The sequence below is a fragment of the Athene noctua genome, chromosome 2, assembly GCF_965140245.1.
Source record: "Athene noctua chromosome 2, bAthNoc1.hap1.1, whole genome shotgun sequence".
Lineage (NCBI taxonomy): Eukaryota > Metazoa > Chordata > Aves > Strigiformes > Strigidae > Athene > Athene noctua.
Window position 1 is genome coordinate 71,322,402 of NC_134038.1, and position 20,771 is coordinate 71,343,172.

The window sequence follows — 20,771 nt, forward strand, 5'->3', positions numbered from 1 at the left end:
AAGTTTAGTGAAGTAGCTTTTACCATAACCTTATAACCTTTCTGCCAGTAGTTCCTTATCATGAATTCATTTTAAAAGAGATTTTTTTCCCAGTCTCAATGTAGTGTGTTGCACAGGGCAAAGCAACCAACCTTCCCACCATCTTCCAGGTATTTTTGCATGCAGGACTAGCTGCTCTCACCTAGGCCAGAATAGAGTAACAGAGTCATTTTTGTTTCACTTGTTTTATGTGCTTTGACCTCCAGGTTTTGTCATTTTTACCAGAAGGACCTATTATTATGAGTGCTTTTCGCTAGCCAGTATAAATCCTTGGCAGCCAGTCCCCTCAGTCTGACTGAAGCAATCAATCTGCCAGAAAATCACAACAGTATCATGTGCTATGAATATTTTATAGTTTACTCACTCTAATTGCCCATTTCATGCCCAAGCACTAAGGTCACACCTGTTAGGATATTTCATCCTCCATAAGACTGAAAAACAGTTCAAGACCCAGAATATTCTTGTATAATTCAGTTAAAGAAAGATATACTGGGACTAAGAAACAGATGAATCGACAAGCTTCTCCAGACAACAGAGCTATCAAAACACTTTAAAGACATGTGACCTCTTTTCACCCTGCACATATGTCTGTCAGGCACTTTGTGAACATACTCTGGGTCTGGAGCCATGCAGTGCCCACCTCAGTCAGTTTGTGCAGTGGTTTCTGTGGCACATGCTGATGTGGTGGGTACACAACAAGCCTTTGCTTTAACATGTGAAGCCCTTAGGTTCAAAGTCAAGCCGCTGTCAAGAGAAACACTAGCCATAATAGAAATTTGCTTTACAAGCTTATTTTTTTGCATCACAGGATGGATTCGCATACCAGCATCTGGAACACCGGACAACCCAAGTACACCATTGATAATGTAAGTGTGAAGATAGATCATCCTGCACTGGATTTTCCTGCATTTAAGCCATCTGAAGAAACACCTGTGCTATATCACACTCCCAGATTCAACATGTTCTACGTAGCTGGCAAAGTTATGTTCTTTCCTCCTTCTGGTGAGGTTGAGATAGGTGCTGCATACAGGACTTACATTACAAAAAGTGTATTGAGCACTGATGTATCAGTAAAGATTCTTGAGAAACCTTTAAAGAATTCGACTGCAGTGGGACTTCCCCTCAAATGCAAGCACAAAGTTACCGTATTAGGCACACTAGGGACAAGGGCAATGCTCAGAGAAGAGATCCTAAAACATCTTGTCTACCATACCAGGGAGTTAACTTGATTCTGGTCCTCTTTTCCTGAGACAAGATATATAGAACTTGAATAACACAAGTGGCTATGATTCAGAACTGCTACTGGGTTATACTGCTTAAAGACAAGCATGACTTCATAATTGCACTCAGGTTATTCCACAGTTGCAGCAAGAGATACATGACGTCTACAGCATGTACTGCTGTGGCAATGCAGCACGTGATTAGCTATTCAGAGGAACCCATCTTTCAGTGCAGGTTGTTCTGGTAATCCACCGGGTGTGAAAAGGGCTGCTGGGTGGAGACGAGGTTTAGAAGTACAGTTCTCAAAGCACTAAAACAAGTTGGGAACCCTGTTATGAACTTTTGGAGTGTGTCATTCTGGTAAAGTAAGATTATTGCCAGCAGATTCAGAAACAGACATGAAATTCTTCAGCCAGAAACAGAAAACAATGACTGTGGTAGCACTTGTATCCAAGAACAGGCTGTTCTCAATTGTCATGCATATTGACATTCAGCAGGAATCCCTAAAAATGAACTTTTGCTAATCACTTCTATTCAAGCATATTACTTCATACACTGTCACTCATATTCCTACATCTTGCTGTCTGCTGAAATTTACCTCTAAAAATTGGAAAAAATAAAATTGAACAAAGAAGCCCTCTCTTTTGCCAGCTATCAGGCCTAGCATAAAGGACACAGCCAGCATAAAGATGAACCAATAACCAAACTGTATTTGATACATAAGGGTCAGTACATGGGTGAGTGCTGGGGGTACAAACAAATCAGTCAGATTATATATAATCGACATTAATCCCACTGACCCCATATGACCAGCAATGGGTGGAATAAATGGTGAAATTCAGTCTCCCATAGAAGAGACAGAAGACAACCAAGTCAACAAGCCAAACACATAAGACCAAGGAAGCCACATACTGAATCTCTACACAGCCCACATTTACAACAGCCAGACCTGGCTGGAGCCCAGTCCCAGGGAAGGCAGAAGATCCTTCCCCAACAGGAAACTCTGCAAAGCACATCCACCTCACAGACAGACACTGCCCCTGCCTGCAAGGGGTCCCAGCTTTTATCCCTAAGTGGGACACCTGACCTTTGGTTACTTACTGCAGACACCTGGGGCTCATTTACCCAATGGCTCTCCCTGCCAGGCTGCTGCACCCTGGAGGGAAGCCTAAAGGCAAACTCACCCCCCCTTTGTGAAGGGCTGTGGGAATCACCCACATGTCAACCTTAATTTGGGGCTTGGGGTTGAAACCCCAGCATTTCACCATCACAGCTGGATAAATCCCATGAAGATGTCGATAGAGAAGTAGACTGAAGTAGGAATACCATGTATTAGACAGGACAATTACACATCCTAGAAAATGGTTGTTTATGCATTTCCTAGATTTCCTGTAAAGATTTTACTTTGGCAATGTAGAAATTACATGTCAGGCTGTTCCTCAGCAATGCAATACCTGGCAAATATAGCCTTTTAAAACAAATAAGAAAATGCACACAAATTCACACAGGCAGAGTGGTGATTTTGGTTTTGTGTTAGGTTTCTGCTTCAAAATCTTTATTATCATCCTAAAAAATTGTACAAAACAGATATTGTTCTGAATAATCTATAAATAGCAAATGATTCTCAATAATAAATTTTAGTGCTCTGTCAATTTTTGGTTGACACTTAATAGGATGTAATTTCTCCTCACTATATTTCGTATACTTTAGAGGGGGAAAATAGACATCTTTAAAAGTATTGCTGAATAAAATTTAAAAAGTATTTTCAGTTTCTTTGCGTTCTTCCAAATGTTTATACATAATATAGAGTCATAATTGCATGTCTTGAATAAGTAGCATGCAAAATATTTGCACCAAGGACATGGATCTCACACATACAAGTTCAGTATTCAGATACCGGGCAAGAACTTTTTTCCCCCATTTTGCCATGAATACTTCTGTCAGTTCTTTAATTTTCCCCATTCTTTCAGACATCTTCAATTTCACTTAGTTGTGGTCACTGGAACATTCCAAAGTGTTTATGTATCAGTACGTCCACTTCCTTTGCTGGTATTTTTAATGATGTATTTATTCTATTTATTTTCATGATTAACACCAGAAAGAATAACCTCAGCATGACTACCTCTGAAAACTTTGTAGTTTGAATTTGCTGAAAATCTGGTCTCCTAAAAGGATATTCTGGTGGTGTATGGGAAGATAAATATGCTTTGCCACATACACATTTTTGATGAAAATAAAGCTGCATATAATGTATTGCATTTTTTGCTGATTCTCCTGGTGAATGACTTTTGATATGTAATGCAGTAATACGCGAAGGATACTTCTTGGATATGTTAGTTACAGTCAACTTATTTTAAAATAAAGATGGAATCAGAAAGTCCTATACCTGGTTCCCCTATGACAAGGATCTTTGTAAGTACACATCAAGAAAAAAACGATACTTTTCCTAAATCAGTTCATTATCATGCTTTAGCAATTATTGAAAAGATTTGAAAAGTTTAGTGAAAACATGAACTGGCAGTTATTTATACTGAGAATGATTTGTAGAGTACACTTATGTGTCTATCCATGTTCCCAACTCTACTGAAATAAATTTAAGACTGTTTAAGCACATTTGCTTTAAAGTGATGTGAAAACACTTGGCCACATCTAGAATGTAGGTCATAATTTTTTTCTAGGAAAATCTTTAATATAGTTTTTCTTCTCAGGAGGGAAAAAACCTCTGTATCACCGGGCAGAGCTTTGTAGCTTGTTCTTCCTTTTAATAGCAAAATACGACAACAGGAAGCCCAGTGATAGTTTCATCTTCATGGAGGAAGCCACATAAGCCTTACATGACCACATGCATAATATCCTGATGAGATAAGACCAGACAATAGGAGGAGCCTGTGTCAGTTAAAATCTGTGACAAAAGCTGGTACTGATAGGAACTCTTCAGGTAACAATTGTCCAATCTCTTGACCTGGAAATACTGGATGTGGATAAGCTCTCAGTCTGTAGATGCACGTGAGAAATGAACACTATTGTAGGGCCTTGACTATCCAGACAAACTAGTAAGCTATCTATGCAGAAAAAGTAAGTCACTCCATCCATCACAAGTCTGCATGAAGTCATCCTTCTGCTATTTTTCAAGATTTTCTTAATAGCAATACCTGAAAAATGCTGAGCAATTTTGCTTCCAGTTAAATCTTTTCAGCAGTAGTAATGCACACATTTCCCAGCAGAGCACATCTAACCCTAGAGTCTCTGCCCTGGGAAACATTTACATAAAAATGTTGTTACGTGCACCATCATCTGAAGAGTCAGCAGTCATGGCACTATCATGGATACTGCCTACTTTCTTAGAACTTCTTCAGTTCAAGGAGCTTACATTAGAGCTAACAAATTAAACAAAAGTGTTGAACCTGCTACTTTAGTAACAATCTCTGTATTTACTAGATGGACTACAAATATGAGAGCCCTGGTGTATGTTTTTAAACTGTGGCTAATGGGGACATTTGGCTACTAACTACATGAATCATTTCATATTTTTCTTTATTTTATTACAATACTAAACTTCTACACTACTATACTAAGCTTCTACACATGGGAAGTCTGATAAAAAAGAGATTTTGCTTTTGAGATATGCTTCATGTTTACGAAGATACTTCATCATCCTGTTGGTCTCTCACAAACAAAACCACATGTTATTATTTCAAATCAAGTTTCTTTAAGTCAATCTCATGGCAAGCAACTATGCTATTGTTGCTCTGATTTTGCCCTGAATGGGCAAATGAGCCTGAGTGTCAAAAGACCACTTCTGTACTTACGGCAAGTGGACAGATTTACAGACAGTGACTGCGCTGTCTCCTTTCTCTAATTCGAAAGCGACAATGTACTAACAGCAACAGTGGATAGTCAGAGAGTGAAAAGCAGGCATACAGGGTATTGGCATCTTAATGAAACCAGCTAATACAATATAAAGCAGTCACAGTTTTAAAGACTTAAATGGTTACCCTGTTTTTCATATAGACACTTTGCAGGAGTCAGTGGAAAATAATAAATCAGTAAATAAAGCAGATGAAAGGAGGAATAGACTAATACGTTTGCATGTTTGGTATATAGGACCTGAGCTGCTATAATGGCAGTAAATTACATTCAGTGTCTGAGAGTCAGTACTGCACATCAAACTAAATGTGAGATAGTAGCTATCATTCAGATTAGACAGCATCTGCTGTAGGCACTGGTCACCTGAAAGGGAACCTGAAGCAGGGAACATGTGATACTATGCTGATGAACATGAAGAATAGAAAGGCTGAACCAACCTTGAGTTTCCAGGGCTGTTGCTTATTCCTACCGGGTGTGAACACAGGGCAGTGTTCAATGGTATGGAAAGTTAATGCCCAGGGATAGCTGCTCTCTCACCTATGATTAAAAAAACATAGTACTTTCTGCTTCTGACAGTTGATTTCAGACTGAAGGCTATATATTGTCCCCTTGATGCAGTATGTCCTTGAGTAAGATTTGAAACTCGATTTCGTGTTTGTTTAAGTGGAAGCAGTGGACCACAAACACATCTGTCCTTTCCTTTCAGCAAAGGAACAGCAAAACCTTCATTAATCAAATACAATGAATGTTAAACACTGACTCTATTAACTCAGAATAAATAAGTTACATGATTACATTCATCTTCGAGGTCAAGCCCAAGGGGATTTGTCAGAGACCACTTTATAACAGGCCCTGCTACAATCTTTCTCCTCTCCAAATAAAGCACAGAAAGAGATGGGCACAGGACATGTGTGAAAGCTGGCAATCAGAGAGGGACCTGGGGGTGCTGATTGACGGCCAGCTGAACAGGAGCCAGCAGTGTGCCCATGTGGCCAAGAAGGCAAATGGCATCCTGGCTTGTGTCAGCAATAGCGTGGCCAGCAGGGACAGGGAAGGGATCTCGCCCCTGTACTCGGCACTGGTGAGGCCGCCCCTCGATTCCTGTGTTCAGTTTTGGGCCCTTCACTCCAAAAAGGACATTGAATGACTCGAGCGTGTCCAGAGAAGGGCAACGAAGCTGGTGCAGGGTCTGGAGCACAGGTCGTAGGAGGAGCGGCTGAGGGAACTGGGGGTGTTTAGTCTGGAGAAGAGGAGGCTGAGGGGAGACCTCATCGCCCTCTACAGCTACCTGAAAGGAGGCTGCAGAGACCTGGGGATGAGTCTCTTTAGCCTAGTAGAAAGCGACAGGAGAAGAGGGAATGGCCTCAAATTGCACCAGGGAAGGTTTAGACTGGATATTAGGAAGCATTTCTTTACAGAAGGGGTTGTTAGGTGTTGGAATGGGCTGCCCAGGGAGGTGGTGGAGTCCCCATACCTGGAGGTGTTCAAGAGTTGGGTCGACATAGCGCTGAGGGATATGGTGTAGTTGGGAACTGTCAGTGTTAGGTTAATGGTTGGACTGGATGATCGTCAAGGTCTTTTCCAACCTAGACGATTCTGTGATTCTGTGTACATAGTGTACATCTGCATTGTAGCACAGGGATGGGAGCAGTAACTCTGGAGATTTTCAGGGAACTGGACTGGATGGTTTAACAACAACAATGTTGCCTGCGAGCATAAATAGTCTCTTTATCCAACAGAAGCTACTTTCCCTCCTGGTCTGGTCTATGCCAAAAGCACAAGAGTAGAGAAGATGCCCAAGACTCTCTTTTGCTGAGGCATCTGCATGGCGGGCTATGCAGGAGGCCAGGAGGTGACTCAGTACCCTCCCCACTGCCACCTGCAAAACGTGTGGGAGGAGGGACAGAGCAAGTCAACAGACCAAAGAAGAACCAGGGCATCAAATCCATGAGTAAATCATCTGATATGCTCCTAGTTGGAAGGGTGAAGGAGTAGCAGAACTTATCCTTATATGAATAAACAATTTTTTCACGTGTATAATGGATCCACACATATTTACAGAAAAAGAAACACAAGAACCTAGTGAAGACATGTGTAAGTTTTCCAAAACATGATTACATACTTTCTGATATAAACTCCTTTAACAAATTTGCAAGCAACTTCATATGAAATGATATGCATATTCACAAATGCAGTGAGTACATTTCTTACACTTAATTAACACAGCAGAATTTCTGCACTCTGATATTTTATCTGTGAAAATTACATTATAGATTTTGCAGCTGATATGAAGACATTACAGTAACATACACCCAGTTAAAAATACGAACTAATCACATAATAAGCCTTGAGAATTCAATATCTCACTTGGTACGTCACTGGTGCTATATCAGATATCTACATCAGTGATACCCAAGAGCAGTAATCTGCTCTATAAACATTGGTGATTAAACTTAATAACTAGGTCTTAATTCTGCTGAACTGACTATCCAGGTTTAGGTGTTTGCAGATGCCTCCAGTGCTTCTGCAGCTCCAGTGTTCCAGATGAACCGTGCCACCATTCAGTGGAATGATTCATCTATGTCAAACCAGGACAGACAGCTCCATACAGCACATACTTGTGTTTTAAAAATGTACCTCGAACTAACTATACTGTAAATCCCCTTGCTCTTCCTTAGGTTACACATATCTTTTAATGCTGTACCCTTTGTCCCAGCATATACTGGAGCAATTTATTTTGTATTACTCAGATGGATGTCAAGGGAATAATTGACCACACAAACATACTGTGCACCTGAGATTGCAAGGGCTATCCCTACCTCAGCCAGTTGTGCACACCTGCAAGAGCAGCTCTATGGAGCAAAACACTTGTAACTGGAGATTCCACATGTGCATTATGCCCATTTTGCAGCTTTTCACTTCAGACTAGCCCTGGTCGGACCAGATACTTGTTTACAACTGCAACATATTATGAACACTTCTGGAGGAAATCTCCCAGTTTAGTTTCCTCCCAAAGGAAAGCATCTCGTGTTCTGAGACAGCTTCACAGTGTAAACCAAAGCACAGCGTGTAGGGAGAGTTGGGAGACTTGCATCAAAAGTGCCTTTCTAATCTGACCTAAAAAGCTAATGTGGACATACCCCATCTGACTAAATCATGCTTATGCTAAAGGATGACATTCTCTCTCCTGCACCTCACTTTTCAGGAAAACTGAGGAGTTACAGTGGCTGGGAAATGTAATCACAAAACTTCTACAAAATGGTAATACATCATTTTAATGTGAAGCTGCCTCTCCCACAAAACCTTGTGCAAAAAGTTATGTGCTTTTGCTGTGTGGCCTTCCAAGATTAGTTGTCCAAGCAGATGTAAAAACCTATACTAATCCAAGATGACACAGACAAGGTTTCTAAAAATGTGTGTTCTGCTTAACTGTTCACGTGTGATATATGCTCAATGGTAAAGAGGATTTTCTCTATTAGTCATGACTACTTTGTAGGTCAAGGTCAAACAAATTTAGAACAGATCTCTGCATATGCTTTTGCCTCCTTACACTAATTACAATCCAGTTTACACCAGGGCAAAACCTAGAAGGCCTGCTAGAAGCATCAGCAGACACTTGGGTCTGTCAAGTAGACACGCTTCATAGTTGCAGTTAGCTTAGAGTCAGTGTGAAAAATATTCAGTGCTCTCTGCTTTTTGTGTGTGAGTGTGTGTTTTATTTTGCTTTACTAGTCTTTTAAATTTAGGAATTATTTTTAAAATGATAGATTCGCACAACTGTCCACAGCTACAAAATTAAGATCTTCTCTATGGGAGAACAAGGAAAACTATGAAAAAAATCAATGAAAAATGTGAAGTCCATTCATGCCAATAGCATATGGACACTGTTTTACAAAAGTAAAGCAGTTTGTGACCAATTTAATGTGGACGGACTACAGCTTCTGAAGGAGGTTGTATATGAATTCAAGATGTTTTAAATGATATAAACTGATCGCTCTAAATATTTTATAGAGTATGGGGATGGAAAGGACTCAGCGCTCTCATTCACCTTATATCTGTGTTCACAAATACAATGTACTTATTATTCACCATCTAATTACCTTCAGGGAAAATGTATGCACAAAAAACCCCTACCTCTACATATAGGAATGAAGGGAAACCATTAGAGGACAGCAACACCACCCCACCACCACAGAGCTCCAGTTCTGACTGAAGTCCTGACCCTCTAGGATGACCTAGGAAATAATTTCCAGTCTGCAAAATACCTGCAAACAAATATACCTCTATAAAAAGCATATGTTATGTGTTACAGCACAGTACAAACTTCCCTATATCCAGATCTTGTTAATGCATGCTGTTCTGTAAGTGACAAACACTTGTCTGTCCCTACCAGAGACAATATACTCCTGTCACTTCACTCTTCTGCTTCACAGGTGCCATCTATTTTGTCTTTCAAATTATCTTATTAGATAGTATAACTAATTTAAATTAATAGAAATTGTTCCTAATCTGCATTAGATGCCATTGAGTCTGTTTCCGACCTAGAAAGAAGAGCTTTTCTTCATTAGTCTGTTTATATTTTGTTGGTCAGATGAGAGATGCTTTCTTTCCTGCTTGCTCATCTTGCCTCCCTTGTAATTGTAAAGGACATTTCCCAGACCCTGTAGCTGCTCCAGTCTTTAGCTGCTTCCTGAGCATCCATATAATTATGGATTTCTACCTATAGTTGTTTGCTACTAATGCACCCACAAATGTACCAATAAAAGAGACTCCTAAGACACTGAACAGAAAAATTAAAGCAGAAATAAATTAGGCAAAATTCAGAGATTGATATGTGTGTATATATATATATATATATTTTTACTCGCTTCTTCACCGTCTGGAATACCCCCTTACAATATTCTTCATTCAGACCCTAGAAAAAACATGTGCATGGTTCTCAAGAAGATTTACTAAGTGCATGCCTGAAATTTGGGAAGGCAGAGTTACAACAGTATGTTGTCTTTGAATTTTATCTCTGCTGCTGATACCACTAATAAATAGATTTACATAAAATTTGATGCCCAGGAGTCATGAACTGAATGGGACAAGCCTGTAATAGATGTTTCTGACACAGCACTATCAGACTTTGACATTAGAAAGAAAAAGCCTGAAGTAAGGTTAATAAGACTGCATGCTCCATTACATTTTCACAGTAATTCTTGAAGAAAACATTGCCTTTGAGACTATTCCAAGAACTGAGAAGACTAATGATATATTTGATCTGAAGTTTATTTATCTCTTTGGATGTTTTCGTTTTGTCTTCTTTCACATTGATCAATGCTGTGTTATTCAAACTCTTTCTGATTATTGGCGCCTGTGACATTTCTTCTGAGATGAAATTAAACTTTTTAAAATGTCATTTACTATTCTGAAGTATTTTTTTCCTTACTTTCTTCTTTCCACTTTCTCAGTAAAATTAGGAGCTCTTGGGAAACACTAAAACTTCCTTTAGACCAGTCTGCTATGCTAACAACAGTTTTAATTCCCATTCTAGCAAAGCACAGGGAAGAAAACAAAAATGGAGTGTACTCAGTGTAGCCTCAATGCTGTTCAAAGTGGTTAAGTCATCAATATGATCTGTAGTGTAGCTCATTCTTGAAGTATTTTTGCCATTGCTCATTCTGTGTTATAACATAGTGAGATATGTATGGAAGCTAACTTTATGGTCTGTGGCCAACATTTACAGAAAAATTGGTGACTCTACCAAGCCTCATTTAATTTGCCAGTCTTTAAACAGATTCTACAGCAACATGTATGTAACTATTTCAGAAATACACTAATAACTTTCTGAACTTTACCTTCTTTTATTTCATCCCAATAAAGTCAAAAAGACAATGTCAAACAAGAAGAAGAAAACAAGATGGGAGTCTGTTACCTAGCTAAGATTCTTTCTCTGAATGCAATTTCTCCATGGACTCTCAGTCTTCAACTTGAGTGCTTGTGTTATTTTCAAAATTATTATCTTTTAATAAGAGTTAAGAAATGGGAGATCCCACTGTGGTAGGTGTTTATAAACAAAAAGACCATTCTTGCACTAAAGGGTTTATGATTGTTCTCATTATTCTAATTCACTGAACACTTAAATTTTACTATGGTGCTGGTTTTATACAGCTTCTGACTCATCATTGCTCTTCCTACCTCTTGGCAATCATTTAAAGAGTAAATTTTGATCTTTAATCACATGTGGGAAAACAAAAACCTGCACTGAAGTATCTGAGAATGTTCTGTTACCAGAAGTTCAGAGACATGATCAGTGAGGGCTCAGCAGAAAGAAGCAGAAGGCACTATTGGAAGTACCTACAAAGAGAAGTCCAAGGACATGGTCAAGGGGTGATGGGCAGCTCCATGAACAGAAGACAACACTTTTGGCCAAGAGAAGAAGCCAAAGATGGGAAGGGAAACCAAGAAAAGAAATGGCCAAGAACAGCACAGCAGAAACAGCCATGAAGCTACATAACTGATCTGAGGAAGTAGAAAAGCGAATGATGGAAAAAGCAGGTGCAGCGTGGTCATTGCTGAGAGGGATCACAATCTGATGGAGATAAGCAGAGCCTATCTCAAAGTATGCAAGGATCCTGGTGACAACTGAACTGTCCTTCAGTTTGCCACCTGACAAACCTGATCTCCTTCTACGACAGGGCGACCTGCTTATTGGATGAGGGAAAGCTGTGGGTGTTGTCTACCTTGACTTCAGCAAGGCCTTTGACACTGTTTCCCACAGCATTCTCCTGGAGAAACTGGCTGCTCGTGGCTTGGATGGGCACACGCTTTGCTGGGTAAAAAACTGTCTGGATGGCCGGGCCCAGAGAGTTGTGGTGAACGGAGTTAAATCCAGTTGGCGGCCGGTCACGAGCGGTGTCCCCCAGGGCTTGGTGTTGGGGCCACTCCTGTTTAACATCTTTATTGATGATCTAGACGAGGGGATCGAGTGCGCCCTCAGTCAGTTTGCAGGTGACACCAGGTTGGGTGGGAGTGTTGATCTGCTCGAGAGTAGGGAGGCTCTGCAGAGAGACCTGGACAGGCTGGAGCCATGGGCTGAGGCCAACTGGAGGAGTTTCAATAAGGCCAAATGCCAGGGGCTGCCCTTGGGCCACAACAACCCCCAGCAGCGCTACAGGCTTGGGGAGGAGTGGCTGGAGAGCTGCCAGTCAGAGAGGGACCTGGGGGTGTTGATTGACAGCCGGCTGAACAGGAGCCAGCAGTGTGCCCAGGGGGCCAAGAAGGCCAATGGCATCCTGGCTTGTGTCAGCAATAGCGTGGCCAGCAGGGACAAGGAAGGGATCTGACCCCTGTACTCGGCACTGGTGAGGCCGCCCCTCGATTCCTGTGTTCAGTTTTGGGCCCCTCACTCCAAAAAGGACATTGAATGACTCGAGCGTGTCCAGAGAAGGGCAACGAAGCTGGTGCAGGGTCTGGAGCACAGGTCGTACGAGGAGCGGCTGAGGGAACTGGGGGTGTTTAGTCTGGAGAAGAGGAGGCTGAGGGGAGACCTCATCGCCCTCTGCAGCTACCTGAAAGGAGGTTGCAGAGAGCTGGGGATGAGCCTCTTTAACCTAGTAATAAGTGGCAGGACAAGAGGGAATGGCCTCAAGTTGCACCAGGGAAGGTTTAGATGCGTATTAGGAAGCATTTCTTTACAGAATGAGTTGTTAGGTGTTGGAAGGGGCTGCCCAGGGAGGTGGTGGAGTCCCCATCCCTGGAGGTGTTCAAGAGTTGGGTCGACATAGCGCTGAGGGATATGGTGTAGTTGGGAACTGTCAGTGCTAGGTGAGCAGTTGGACTGGATGATCTTCAAGGTCTTTTCCAACCTAGTTGATTATGTGATTCTGTGATCAGTGACTCTGGAAGAGAATGAGGGAAAGAGTGCAAAAAGACTCATGATATACCAAATCTATTTTGTCCATAACTCTAACAGACTTGAGAAGTATTGAGCTGTACCACCATGACTTCAAAGCATCTACTATGACATGAAAGAATAGAATAGAAGCTTCTGAACTCCTCAGTCTTTCAGGAAAAAAACTCTCTGATGAAATATACTAAGAACTAACTCATTGCAGTTAAGGCAAATCTGAATCCTGAGTTAAACAGAACTGAAATTAGTTATTCTGCCCTTCCTCTGTCTTTTTTCCAGAGTGTGGTATAGGATTTTAGAAGGATGAACTGTTCTGCCTCCTAGAAACTTATGGGAAAGTAGTCAGAGCTCTTGGTTTCCTGAAATGGTGTTATCTGCTTAGCAATTCCACTGTGATAGTGCTTCAGAGTGTTACCTTATTGTAATAAACATTGGAAAATTGTATGCTACTGATTCTCCCAAGAGACAAGAACGCACCTGAAGTAAGTGCTGGGGCTGAAAATCTTTTATGATCACTTCCTCTACCCAAACTCTGAAAGTAATAGGTGCCGTGACAACTATTGATAGTAGGATGACTAATAAATCCTTTCTCTCTGGTATCCATCTGCAAGAAAACTGATCTCACTTCAATCTTTTACTAATAGTGTTAGTTTTAACAGCATAAAATGTATGCTAGTAAACCAAAGGAGTATTTATAGTAGCACCTATACATGATGAAATTATTTTAGTGACAAGGACACCAAAAGAGAATGTGTCATGAACTGGAGATTTACAGCTGTATATAGAGGATTTTGTTAGACAGCAAAGCTCTTCACTCTGTAAGTTAGTCTTAGTATTGATTTCAAATCCATTTCACACCTACAATTTCAGAAGCCCTAGCAAGAGTTTATCTGCTACTTATAATTTGATTCACATAGCAAACATGTTCTAAAGATTACTGAAAAAGTTGCTTGCATTGATAGCCTTAGTGGAAATAATATCCAGGCAGCAAAGCAGAATTTTACAATGCAGACTCGTATAGATTATAGAGTTTATTTTAATGTACTTAACCAAAGTAAAGCTTGACAATATTCCCCTGCCAGAATAAAACTTTATCATATGAAAGCTGCCCACATAGCTGAATAGATGGAAATCTTTCATACTAGTTAAATAATACATGCAGCTTCATGCAGAGCAATAAAGTGACTATCATTAGAATTTTGTACTGACAATGCGGAAAAAAAGAAGTAATGAGTCCCATTTATTCCTGGTAAGATTTTACTATCTACAGTAAGGTTATACCTTGAAGTATAGTTTGGAGGCTTGGGCACACCAGATTTACGATGATTTCTGCTTTTCAGACTATCTGGGCTTTGATTCAATAACCCATTGTAATTTCATGTACTCAAAAGGACTGCCTAATAGGTCCTGAGGTCCAATGGTTTGCAAAGTTGAAAAGTATCATCAGAGACTATCAAGTCAGAGGGATCTTAGTGTTTGGCTTGGTGTTCATTTAACACTGTTAGCACTACAGTCTGTAGCAGACCAGGCAGTTCATCTTAAATTTATTCATGTGCACCTTTCACAAAATTTGAGTGGGGAGACACACCACTGAAAGAGGCTTTGTCTCTGAATAAAATACTCTGTGAAAAAAAAAAAAAAAAGCACCCTCCTAATTTAGTAAGCTAAGTGCCATACACAAAGAAACAAAATTACAATAAGGTAAACCTCAGTGAACTAACTGGTGGGTGCCTACAAAAATTAAGTTAGATATTTCAGTTGATACCTGACAGACTACCAGTCATTCCTGTCTTCCAAATAAATGCTGAAAAAACTGTGAAATGGAAGAATTTCCCACAGGAAAAGTTTGTCTTCCATACTTGAGTAGTGTTCTGGTTTTGTGTGGGATTTTTTTATTGCCACATGCCAGTCCAGCTTCACGGAATGTCTATTACCCTAGGCAAGAATTCAGACAAAAGGAGTGGTGTCTGTAAGGATCGGAAACACTGGCAGAATTTTCTAATGGGGAAAAAGAAAGATAACCTGGATTTCCTGTGTGGGGTGAAGATAAAATTAGGGATCTCCACTTCCCAGCAAGCAGTGAAGGAAAAACAATCAGAGCATCTTGCATGCACACGGCTGGTGTCTAGCTGGGTCTAAAAGGACGTACTGAAGCCAGGATTTGAAAGTAGATTGGCATAGATCCCCTTTCTGATTTTTCCACTAAACAGAGACAAAATAAGATGGCATCACAAGCTCTTCTACAGTCTCTGTTATGTTAATACTTGCGTACTCCTTGATCCTTCTCTCTAGACTCTTGCCATCATGTACTAACCCCATCTCAGTGGCAGATACATGGGATGTTTCAGGAGTACACACAGTGCTGAAATAAGTTTTGTTTGGGCAACGGCTGTGCTGTACAGCTTCCTCTCTGAGTCTGATCACAGCTGTAAATGCGTTTGAGTGGAGGCAGATGTCTTAGTTCAAGGTCTGGCTCCTCTCCATGTCGAACTTTTAGTATAGCTCTTCTTGTAGTTTCATGCTTTATTTTATCTTATATTAACGAGTAAGCCAGTAACTATAAAAAGATATATAACAACAATGGTACCAGTAACATAAAACTAAACTCCATGCTGCATGAAACTAAACAAAGCGTGATCTGACAGTTATGAAAGAATCATAGTAAAAGACAGAAAAGTCCTGTATCATCAACAGAAACACATCTGAATAATTTTAGAACTGTGTTACATCTTAGGAAGTGAGCAGCTATTACACAGATTTATTGGCTCACATTTACCCCTGGTATAACTCAGTTAAAATAAATGGTGGAACAAAAGGAATAACTTTGGTCTATTATGTAGTAAACGGTTTTTATAGCTTTGCTGAGTGAATAAATAATGATAGATAGGTTTGGTTGTCTACTATGGCACTTATTTTCTGCATTGTACATTTATATTCATAGCAAATACACCGAATGTGTTTTAAGAGAAACAATCATAAAGAGTTGCACAGTAAGTTATATTTCCAGTGTGAAAATTAAAACAACAAACATACCCAAAAGGGACACAAACATTTAGCCATGATCTTATGAGCAGAAGAAACAAGTTTACCAATGTTTCTAAACTGTGGATCTGATCTCCTGCAATGTCCTCACAGACTTATTCTGTGGGACTAAAGTACTGAAGCTTAAGATATTACATTCTTGGACATCCACCCTCTTAGCAATTACTGTCTCCACAGCAAGGATAGCAGAAACAACTTGCAAAAAAGCAATGGCTCTCTGGACACTGGTTTACAGGTTCAGTGCATTAGTTTAAACTACCCTCAGTCTGTTGGATTTAGCTGCAGGGCTTAACCAGTCCCCAGCAGGATGCTGAAGAGAACAATATTCTCTTCTGCCTCTCCACCACATACCTGCTGGTCTCTCATGTCTCAGTGTATGGACACCTGGAAGCAGTAATGTACTTATTGCTGTAGCTTAATTCAGCACAGCCTATCCCTCTGAACCCTAAACTATCTGAAATCTTCCCCAGAGAAAGAATAAAGATTACTTCACAACACATTTGTTGAGAAATATACTATGTTTCTCACACAGTGCATACTGCTGAATTTTAATTGACTCAGACATACTAAAAGCTTGAGCTTCCAAATTTAGGATGGTCCATGGAGCTTAGACAATGTGTGAGACACCCTGAAGTTTCCCTTGGACAGAAATATTTTGCAGAGATTAGATAAAGAATCTTACTACAGCTCTGTTTTCTCTACCAAGGAATAAATCTTGCTCCCAAGAAACTAGTGGCAAATTTTTCTTTTACCACAGGCCACTGGGATTTTTCTCTAATCCATCTCTGTTAGCAGAAACTGTATATATTTTGATTTAAAGACAAATCTTATATCCAAGGAACATAGTATGGCCCACTGCTTTGATCCACCATACAGAAGCCCACTCTTTGTGGCTTCACAAACAGTGAGGGAGACAGTAAAGTAGTCCCTTCTACTTCTACAGGAGGAAAGGTATAGACATAGCTATGGTATGTTCATTGACGTAGTTTACCACAGGGTGCCCTACAGTATTATGTAATCATGTGGCTTTTATTACACAGGACAGTCAAATAATAGCTGTTAAAATAGGATTTCACAATGTATTAGAAATTAAACAGTTAATGAAAATTAACTCAGAGCAATTCTCCTTTGCCACTGCTAAGAATTCAGCCCCCTCCTGTTACCAGTCCAAGAGAGGGAGGAATAGATTTTTTTTAAAAGTGAATGTAATAACTCATTGTAGCTGATTAACACAAACTCATACAACTTTATTAGTAGCACTGTATTTCCATATGTAAAGCCCATGCCCTCAGATAACCTCACACACCTCTAAAAGCACTTCTCCTTAAAAACACATATCACACCCTCAGATAACTCAAACAAAATAAGAGGTAAGGTAGGTGAAGGAGGGGTTACTGAAGGAAAGGGGAAAGATGGTGGAGGGGCTCCCAGGAAAATTTTCCTTTTTATTACACACACACATATATGACCCACTCTGCTGGTGAATGACATTCTATTTTTCAAGCAGGTAACCTGCAGGTTAGACACATAGAAATACAGGTTATTATTATTTGAGCTGCAGTATACTCAGGAACAGACTTGCACCCTAGTGTGCTGACTGTATTGCAAACAGAATTTTTTTTTTAAAAAAAAAAGTTTCTGTCCCAGTAGACCTTCACAGTCCCATAAAATTACAGAAAGGTCAAATCTTGATGGTAAGTTCAACCCAACACTTTTCTGTTTTCAAGTCACTCAGAGTGTTTTATATTACACCCTTGGGTTCACTGTAGTTTCTTTCAGTCACAAAAGCATTTGGCAATCATGTTATAAACAGTTCAGAAAAATTCAAAATGCAGGAGCATAAATTACTTTAGACACTCTCAACCTTTAGAGAGAGAAGCAAAAAGAGGGGAGGGAGAGGTAATGTGAATGTGAAATGGGGAACAAATAAAAAGTAGTAACAACATTTAACTTCCAAACTTCTGTCTGACATCCAAGTAAGAAGGGGAGCTTCAGGAGGAATTTCCCAGGATGTTCAGCCTCCAAGAAATCAAATGGCAGCCACTATCGGGAGGGGGTGCATTGTCTTAGGCAAAATTTGCCACCTTACCTATAGGTGAAAAGTATACGTCATAGGTTGGGGTGTTGCATATAAGCCCTTTTTTCCCTGACTCCTGAAGAATGGAAGCATGCTAAGCATGCCAGGTAAATATGCTCTCCATGCAACATGTTCCTGAGAGTTGTACAGGGGAAGGCAGAGAAAGTTCTCAAGGGCAGACTGGGATGCAGAGGCAAAGATCATGTGAAAAGGCATTTTCTTCCAAGAAAACAAAAAAATGTCCAAAAGACAGCAACAGCAATTACCATCAGTCCCTGTCCCCAGAACTGACTGATATGGAGAAGTCAGTTTTGAATTTTTTTGGACGTGTGCCTGAGCACTCAGATTCTCTATGTTTTTGATACAGTTGAGATCAGGCTATTGAAATTCCACCAGCCTTCACATTCATCCTCCGTAAGACTGATTTTTACTAGCCCTATTTACTATTTAAAAAGCAGTCTCACTAAGAGGCCCCTCTTGAATCAGGAGTTTCATTTGGGGGTAAATCGTAAAAATGTTCAGTAACAGATAGCTGTTACTAAGGGAAGACTTTTCAACCCAAATAGGCAGACAAACGAAGAATAATTGCTCCCACAGGCACAGAGGGATGAAGACTTGACTGCCACTGAAAAAAATGTTTTGGAAAAACATGAGTCTTAGTGAGCTATGCTTTTCCCATTCCAGCTCCATAACCAACAAAGCATGTCTTCTTTTTCTTTTAAGCAAGCCAGCCTATTTTAACCACACTTTCTTCCAGATAAATGCTCACCTAGAAGTTGCCACCTTATTCTATCCCTCAAGTCAGCTCCCTACATCCTATATTTGAGCAGTGAGAAGTATGAAAAAAGGCCACATTCTCTCCTCACCTCCCTTTTTTCACATCTTATATCATCAAGGCACATTTCTCTAAGGAATGTCTAACAACACTGGCTACTTTTAATCTCTGAATGCTGAACATGCTGCCAGAGGTGATCCAAGTCACTTATGTTAGTGAAACAGAAAGAGTAAGAATATTTCAAAAGAAGACCCGAACCCAGAAAAGTAAAGTGATCAAACAGCTGTGACAGTGGACTGAAGCCATTCTCCTGTGGTGTTGGATGTGGCCTGAGTAGCAGTTAATTACCAGTCCTTTTTTGCATCATGGGGAGAAAACCTTCAGAAGAGGATCACAAACGAAGGATAAATTTTTTTAACAACTGCAAAGCAGATAAAGACATGGCTTGGTTTGCACACAAACAGCAAATCTGAGATTAGCAACCTCCCCCTGCATTAGAGAGATCAAAGATGCAGAAGTTCAAATACAGATATTTGAAAAGCAGGTTGGTGAACGTGGTGACACGGCATACTGAAATCAGGCCGGGGGCCTTGACTTTGGCCCACCTGGTCTGCGGGTACAGGCACCTTCTCTTAAAAGTGTGGTGGTAGTATCAGGTCCTCTGGATCCAAACAGCAAAGGCAGAGTACACATACACACAGAGTAGATGTTTGGACAGTAATTTACAAGTGATTGATGAGTGCCACTCATGCTGTTACAGTGATTGCTACACTTGCTGATTTAGGTGCTTCACCTGACAGAGCACTGACTGAGTTAAAAGCAGCAGCAAATATTCAGCCAGCAGTGGAAAAATGTGGAATGGCAAGGGAAGATCAATTCAACTGTTTTACTGAGGACACTAAGAGCTGAGCAGGAGACTGGGATCATGCTATGTTGGCCTCTTCAAGGACTACTGACAACTCCTTGTATCACCAGCTTTCCTAACGGCAATAGGCAACATCTCACAAATATTTGCACAGTTACAGGCAGGCTAATCGTGGCTTTGCGCTAAAAATCAGTACCGATCTATACAGATGTCACACACTTGATTGCTTCAGTAATCAGCTGGTAATTTGTCAAATGGGACCCCAGCAGTGAGGTCAGCCTGACAGTAACGATACTCAAACCAAACCACTACTGAAAGTGTAAGGTCTTGCTTCCCATCTCTCTTCTCCTGCTCCTCCCACCTGCTATCCCACACTCAGCCCTGTAACTCTTCTTCTTTCCGATCTACCTTCTCTTTGCTGAGTGAGTTTTCTAACAGGTCAGGGGAAAGAAGCATTTCAAGGAGAGGGTGGACAGGCACCAGAGCTGGCTCAAGGTATGGAGCAGAACTGTGTGACCAGGAGAACCAGGGAAAGTGATGGAAAGAAGCTCAATAACATCCCCTCTTGGTGGCTGTCGGAAGCTGTTAAATCAGTTCAAGGTGTATTTCCTTTTACCCCTTCAAATACACTCCCATTACAATGTAAAGGTGTGGCTTGTTTTGCTGTGCTGGAAATGCTTGAGGGCTTCAGAGCAGGCAATGCCAAAGCACAGGTGGCAGGGTTTTAAGCAGGTGGAAAAAAGGCAGGAGAGGACTAGTAATCCCTGTATCTGGACATGGATCTAACATGCAGCACAAAGAAAGGTACTCTAACTCTAGAAGGGGCTAGAGATACGTACAGAGCTAATGTGATAAATTCACACTCAGATGCACAGCTGACTGATCACGAAGTTCAGGGAAGAGATGAAAGTATAAGAGGAAATAGCAAAGAGAAAATCATTACAAAAGCATACATACGTACAAAGGAGGAAAGTCGAAAGAACATCTGAAA

At 40.5% G+C, this 20,771-nt stretch overlaps 1 protein-coding gene across 1 annotated transcript in view; it reads right to left on the reverse strand.

Moving 5' to 3' along the window:
• LOC141957617 (poly(rC)-binding protein 3-like) overlaps positions 1 to 20,771 on the reverse strand; it is a 543,962-nt gene that overhangs the window by 233,538 nt on the left and 289,653 nt on the right. The gene's annotated exons all lie outside the window — the stretch shown is intronic.